Source organism: Tachysurus fulvidraco, chromosome 8 (assembly GCF_022655615.1).
Source record: "Tachysurus fulvidraco isolate hzauxx_2018 chromosome 8, HZAU_PFXX_2.0, whole genome shotgun sequence".
Taxonomy (NCBI): Eukaryota; Metazoa; Chordata; class Actinopteri; order Siluriformes; family Bagridae; genus Tachysurus; species Tachysurus fulvidraco.
The window spans coordinates 3,003,000-3,010,499 of record NC_062525.1 but is presented as its reverse complement, the minus strand read 5'-3'; the positions used below and the strand labels follow the sequence as shown (position 1 = coordinate 3,010,499).

The following is a 7,500-nucleotide window of genomic DNA, read 5'->3' as shown; positions in this document are numbered from 1 at the left end:
TATTTTGATATTTTTAACGGAAAATCTTCTTCCAGAATAATGTATGGAAATGATGCTACTATGTTTTTAAAAAGCAGCAAAACATGAAATAAACACCACGCTTTAAAAAAAATCGACAATGGAGATTTGACTCGACGTCTGCCGGAGATTTCCAGTCCAGCGCACACGATGGTGGTTTCTGTCAGTATCTACTGAGCTTTAACATCAACTTCAAACTGCATCTTGAACTGTTTTTCCGCTTTCTTCCAAATTTACAGTTCCTGTCTTTCAGCTGTCCTTTTCCCAGTCCAACCTGTCCGTCTGTCCCTCGGCCAAGCTTTCCATGGAACTGAAATGTCACAGACCTGCCAGTGTTTTGTCTTTTTTTGATTCCTGGAATATTCCAGAGCTTTTTCATACTGACACTGGGTGCTGCTTTGGAAGCACGATGGACATTTGCACCTTAAATCGTTAGAGGAGACGACAGACAGAAATGCGGGACGACGTCGATGACACGTTTCAGCCTGTTCTCCTCGTTGTATCTCCGAGCTCGGACGTACCTGCGCATCTACAGCGTGTTTAGCTCTTAACTCTGAGCGTCTGTTGCTTTTTCTGTTTCTCGCAGCTCAGACGTTTACACGTCAACTCTCGGTTGTTTTTAACCACATGTACATAAGACAGGTGACGGTTTGAAGGAAAAAAAAAAAAACAAGATTAATGTTTCAAGGCACCAGGAGTCACCAGATGAGCTTTAATGATCCATGACACTGACTCTCTAATAAATAGGCTACAGTTAGTCCAAAACACAGCTGCCAGAGTTCTCACTAGGACAAGAAAGTATGACCATATAACCCCAATGTTATCATCTCTACACTGGCTACCTGTTAAGTTTAGAACTGATTACAAACTGCTGCTACTTACGTACAAGGCTCTTAATGGTTTAGCTCCCATGTATCTAACTAGTCTTCTAACACGTTACAATCCTTCACGCTCTCTGAGATCACAAAACTCAGGGCTTCTGGTAGTTCCCAGAATATCTAAGTCTACTAAAGGTGGTAGAGCGTTTTCTTATTTAGCTCCCAAACTTTATAACAGTCTTCCTGATAGTGTTCGGGGCGCAGACACACTTTCCCAGTTTAAATGTAGATTAAAAACTCATCTCTTTAGTCAGACGTACACACAAACATTATACATCCCATAATATCATGCACCAGTACATCAGACTTGCACATTTTCATGAACAGCAGATATGTTAATCCCTCTCCACTGCTTCTCTCTTTCACACCCATCCCGAGGCATCCAGACACTGTACCAGCTCCGATCATCTTCAGTGCGATGAAGATTTTGGACCTCCACTCCAGACGTCGCTCTAAAGTCTACACTAAGCTTTTAACGAAGGCTACGGCGTGCGATTTGTCGTTATCACGGGACGGGGGCGGAGTCATCCTGGAAGAGACCACGCCCATCTGAATGGAAACATTTGAGATACGGGAGATAAGAAAAGTCAGTCGATTGATCTGCAGCGTCGTGTCTCTTTAAAAGGATGAGGTCGAGTCACACCATGAGAGCAAAGCCAGAATGAATGAATGAATAAATAAATAAATAAATAAATAAATAAATAAATAAATAAATGAGTTTTCCTTTGATCTGTCACGTGTATTGATCTGTAGATGTAAACGAAGGCTTCCTGTAGACCATCAGCGCTGACAGAAACTGTCCTAACATACGGTGGATCACATGATTCAATAACACACTATTTTTGGTTGCAGGTTTGCTTGGAAAGGAGTGGAAGGATTTTTATATGTGAGTAAAACCATCAGAATAGTCGATCAGTCGTTATTAACACCTTCTCCAGTGTTCAGTGACATACAGTGTTGAGTGACATACAGAGTGTTCAGTGTCATACAGAGTGTTCAGTGACATACAGAGTGTTCAGTGACATACAGAGTGTTCAGTGACATACAGAGTGTTCAGTGACATACAGAGTGTTCAGTGTCATACAGAGTGTTCAGTGACATACAGAGTGTTCAGTGACATACAGAGTGTTCAGTGACATACAGAGTGTTCAGTGACATACAGAGTGTTCAGTGACATACAGAGTGTTCGGTGACATACAGAGTGTTCGGTGACATACAGAGTGTTCAGTGACATACAGAGTGTTCAGTGACATACAGAGTGTTCAGTGACATACAGAGTGTTCAGTGACATACAGAGTGTTCAGTGACATACAGAGTGTTCGGTGACATACAGAGTGTTCAGTGACATACAGAGTGTTCAGTGTCATACAGAGTGTTCAGTGACATACAGAGTGTTCAGTGAGAGAAAAACAATTCGAGTTTATTTGTATAACACTTTTTACAATAGACTTTGTCTCAGAGCAGCTTTACAGAACATAAACACAGAGCAGAAGGTAAACATAATTAATGATAAAGGAAATAACGAATAATAAATTAAATAAGAATTAACAGAATAAAAATGCAAAAAACAAAAAAACAGTGTTCAGAGTCACCTTAACACGAGTCAGAGTCACCTTAACACGAGTCAGAGTCACCTTAACACGAGTCAGAGTCACCTTAACACGAGTCAGAGTCACCTTAACACGAGTCAGAGTCACCTTAACACGAGTCAGAGTCACTGAGTCACTTTAATTGTGCACTAGTTTAGACAGTAGTTATTGACCTGTACACGTGAGTCTGCTGTAGGTTTGTGAACAATAACAGATTACGTTACTTCCTGTTCACTGGAACTCCCGGATGTTCTTTAACATGTTGTAAACCGGATGAGAATAAAGTGCGCGCGCGACATTACGCTGAGATTTCGAACAGATCTGATCGCCTGGATCACGTGACCGATCACGTGGCTGTTTTTCTCCTTGTGCGGGCTGTGATGAGCGGCGCAGGTGCACGTGCGTCTGTTGTTATGGAGTGAGATAGTAAACACTGAAGCTCAGCCTTGAGAAAGTGGCACATTTTTGGGTGAGAAAACGAAAGCAATCCAACCGTGAATCCTTTTCACAGACATGGCCATGACCACCGAGTGGAATTCTATATAAATAACTTAAAAAAAAAAAGTCTGTTGATCTCACTAGAGCTGATGTGCTTTCCATTGAGTTTTATTTTAAGTGTCTTTATGTCCCTGTGTGTGTGTGTGTGTGTGTGTGCGCGCGTGCCTGCGTGTGTGCGTGCGTGTGTGTGCGCGAGTGTGTGTGTGTGTGTCTGTGTGCGTGCGTGTGCGTGCGTGTGCGTGCGTTCGTGTGTGCGCGCGCATGTGTGTGTGTTTCTCATTTACAGTGTTAAACGCTCATCGGTGACACTTTGACATGCTGTTTGTTTGGAGAGGAATTTGCTGGAACATTTTGCCCTCAGCAGTTTATTCTCACCCTCTTTCCTCTTTTCATCCCTCTTTTTTCTCATTCGTCTCCTTCTCTCTCAGACACTTCACGTGTTTTTTTTTATTTTCTATTTTTTTTTTATTTGCTTTAACTATTTTTGCCTGTGCTGGAATTTTCTCCTCCACTTTTCCGTCATTATGTTCTCTGTATTTCTGTCCTGCTTTATATATCTTTAATAATAGAATCATGAAACGTTTTGATTCTGTTGATTTGGAGCGACCTGCTGAGCTAAAAACACGTGTGTGTACGGGTTTGTGACTCAAGCAGACTGGCACCAAAGGTCTTTTTTTAAGCATGCGTGTAAAGAAAGAAAGAAAAAAACAAAACAAAACAGAGTTTGGAAGAGGAATAAAGTGAGGAAGGGAAAAGTTTAATATCTGTCATTTTAACCCAAAAAAGATTCAACGAAAGATAATCACCTCCATGAAGCCTGCCGTGTCGAAATAAATGATTATTAATGATCTCAATGGTGTTTCTTCTTAAATGTTTCATGTAAATAAAGTTTTTTGAGGTATTAAATTTTTTTATATCAATATAAGTCATAGAGAGAATTTCAAGTTAAATCTATTTCACACACACACACACACACACACACACACACACACAAACGTTTATCCGAACTTCTCGGGTCACGGGGAGCCTGTGCCTATCTCAGGCGTCATCGGGCATCGAGGCAGGATACACCCTGGACGGAGTGCCAACCCATCACAGGGCACACACACACTCTCATTCACTCACACACACACACACTACGGACAATTTTCCAGAGATGCCAATCAACCTACCATGCATGTCTTTGGACCGGGGGAGGAAACCGGAGTACCCGGAGGAAACCCCCGAGGCACGGGGAGAACATACAAACCCCACACACACAAGGCGGAGGCGGGAATCGAACCCCCAACCCTGGAGGTGTGAGGCGAACGTGCTAACCACTAAGCCACCGTGTCCCCTTACTCTGTATTATTTTTACAATATTCCTGACCAGTGCATTGTGGGATGTCGTGAGCACTCTGGATATACGCTAATAGCAAATATAAAATGTTTGGTGGACAAACTAAAAATAATCCTAATTTAAAGGTTTATCTGTAGATATTTAAATACAAATACAAGTTGGATGAACTTAGACATTCTCTACTTGATTTCATCCTTTTGTTTGGTCCCCCCCCACCCCCCCACCCCCCGAATTTCACGGGATATCCAGGCTGTTGGCTAGATTCTCAGTATAAATAATAATGTATGCAAACTTTTATCAAATCTACTTTTACTTCACGTGGATTTACTGTGGATTTATAAATATTCTACACAATAACATATGTTTTAACATATCATGTGATATTCTGCTGTATATTTTTGAAAGTCCAAGGCTAATTATGAAGTTATGTTTTAGATTAAATTAGTATACAACTTCACGAATGTAACTCACTCGCGTTTCCTTTCTTCTTCGAGCAGATCCATGCCGGAATGCATCTCCGAGCCCCTGCGAGTTCTCTGTTTTCCGTTACAGTACTTTGTGAATTCTGGAAAAGGTCGAAGGAGATGTTTGCTCAAACATGCGCTCATATGCTGTCCTCATATGCTTTCTATACCGGATGATGATTGCGTCAGCATCTATGGCCCGGTAACCATAGTGATAACTGTTGTTGTGGTCAAACAGAAGCCCTATAGCTTTTATTCTGGACATGAGATGTCTATTTAACATCCCTGAAAGAAAGTATTTGTTTACATCTGGCCAGTTTATGCTGATAAACCTTACGTTAAAATAGCTTAAGGTTTGGTAGCAAATATAAATATTTAAACTAAATCCTTATCTGATTTATTTCTAGTATATGTGACTCCGGTCATTTTATAGAACATTATACAGCGATTCCGCGATCGACCACCGATACACCGATCTTTAAGATAAAGATAACAAGCATTGCACCATTTAAAGAATATCTCATCTTTTACTTCGTCAGAAAAAAAAGAAAAGAATGAAAAGTTTGTAAGAAAAGTTGGTTAAAATGAATATATTATAATACATTTTAGTGACGTGACATGACGTACAGCTAAGTACGGTGACCATTCGTTCTCTGCATTTGACCCATCCAAAGTGCACACACACACACAGCAGTGAACACACACACACCGTGAACACACACCGTGAACACACACCCGGAGCAGTGGGCAGCCATTCATGCTGCGGCGCCCGGGGAGCAGTTGGGGGGGGTTCGGTGCCTTGCTCAAGGGCTCCTCAGTCGTGGTATTGCCGGCCCGAGACTCGAACCCACAACCTTAGGGTTAGGAGTCAGACTCTCTAACCATTAGGCCACGACTTCCCCTTACTAGTATTTTAGCCTGTTTTTCCTCATGTTTCTAAAACACCTTTATGCGTTAGATTTATGAACAAGGAACCATGTTGATGTGAGAATTAAATAACACTCATTAATTACATTTTTTACCACATTAATTTACGTTAGAAATCGGGCTAAAAAAAATCACTAGCAGTCACCATGTAATGTATCAAGCTAATTTGCATATTAATTACCTGGACGTTGTTATTTGCATATCGACACGTTTTACCTGAAGAAGAAAGATTTTAAAAAGACATGAAGAAAGTAAGAAATAGAGAAAGCAGAGAGTTTTATCAGAATATCTAAAAATTCTTACAGAACAATGTCTTCTTTGATGATGGCCTCACAAACTTACTGTTCATCTGTTTTAATACTATAATTTTGAATAATGGAGCTGGGACTGTGTGTGTGTGTGTGTGTGTGTGTGTGTGTGTGTGTGTGTGTGTGTGTGTGTGTGTGTGTGTGTGTGTGTGTGTGTGAACACTTATACTAGCTTGGCTATCATTAAAACCTTTATTTGACTCCTATTGAAGCCTAAATGTGACTCTCCATAAACCATGACTCTAATTTGAGCCTCTAATTGACTCACTGAATCAGAAAGTTTACTCATTACTACATTGTGACTCAGTGACAACAAATGTGACTACATTTACATTCATGGAATTTAGCAGATGCTCTTATTCACAGCGACTTTTCTCATTTATAGCGACTTATCTTATGGGGAAGTCGTGACCTAATGGTTAGAGAGTCTGACTCCTAACCCTAAGGTTGTGGGTTCGAGTCTCGGGCCGGCAATACCACGACTGAGGTGCTCTTGAGCAAGGCACCGAACCCACCCCAACTGCTCCCCGGGCACCGCCGCACAAATGGCTGCCCACTGCTCCGGGTGTGTGTTGACGGGTGTGTGTGTGTGTGTGTGTGTGTGTGTGTGTGTGTGTGTGTGTGTGTGTGTGTGTGTGTGTGTGTGTGCACTTTGGATGGGTTAAACGCAGAGAACAAATTCTGAGTATGGGTCACCATACTTAGCCGTACAGTATGTCACGTCACTTCACTTCACTTATACAGATGAGCGATTGAGAGTTAAGGGCCTTGCTCGGGGGCCCTGGGGTGGCAGCTTGGTGGGATTTCTGATCAGTAGTCCAACACCTTCACCTCTAAGATAAAGTACCACAGTAAAGTGTATGCAGTAAAGACCACTGCAGCTACTGTAGACTCTGCACAATAGCTACACAGACAGTCAGACAGTTTATACTGAGCATGAACAAGCCCTTTCTTTATGTCAGGTTTATGTATCGTGACAGACCTCTTATTAGGCTACGTTAAAGTTTACGATGCCGTCATTTGTCTGAGCTTGTTGCTTTTCCTTAATAATTCCAATTTAAAAATGTTTTCCTCAGCATCGTGTTCATAGATTTCATAGAGAGGTTCGGTGTGAGACGTAAAGCACAAGTTTTATTCATATCTATAAGCATAAAGAAGTTTCTGAGGAACTAAGACCCTGGAAATGTGGTATATATTGTCTCTATACTGTACATGTGGCTGTAATTACGGTGCAAACTACAACAAACTGTAGAACAATCTGGCATCATATAAACAGCGGTAACATGCTGACGGTGTTTGCACCCAAAACCTACAGTTTTAATGAACATGATGTAATGAATGAAAAAGTCAGATTCACTTTTAGGTCCTGGTTTCGTGCCAGACCAAGAATATTTTTTTGGTTTAACGCAGCAAGGATCCAAACTAATTTGGTTGGTCGTAATCTTATTAGATCAGAATCGATCAGTCCTGCGCTTATGT

General features: G+C 41.3%; 1 long non-coding RNA gene across 1 annotated transcript; it reads left to right on the top strand.

Annotated features, from left to right (window-relative positions):
- The first annotated feature begins 2,812 nt into the window (after positions 1 to 2,812).
- Positions 2,813 to 3,837, top strand: LOC125145334. Its single transcript, XR_007143705.1, has 2 exons — positions 2,813 to 2,954; positions 3,270 to 3,837. It is a non-coding gene; the product is annotated as an uncharacterized LOC125145334 (long non-coding RNA).
- The last annotated feature ends 3,663 nt before the right edge of the window (positions 3,838 to 7,500 follow it).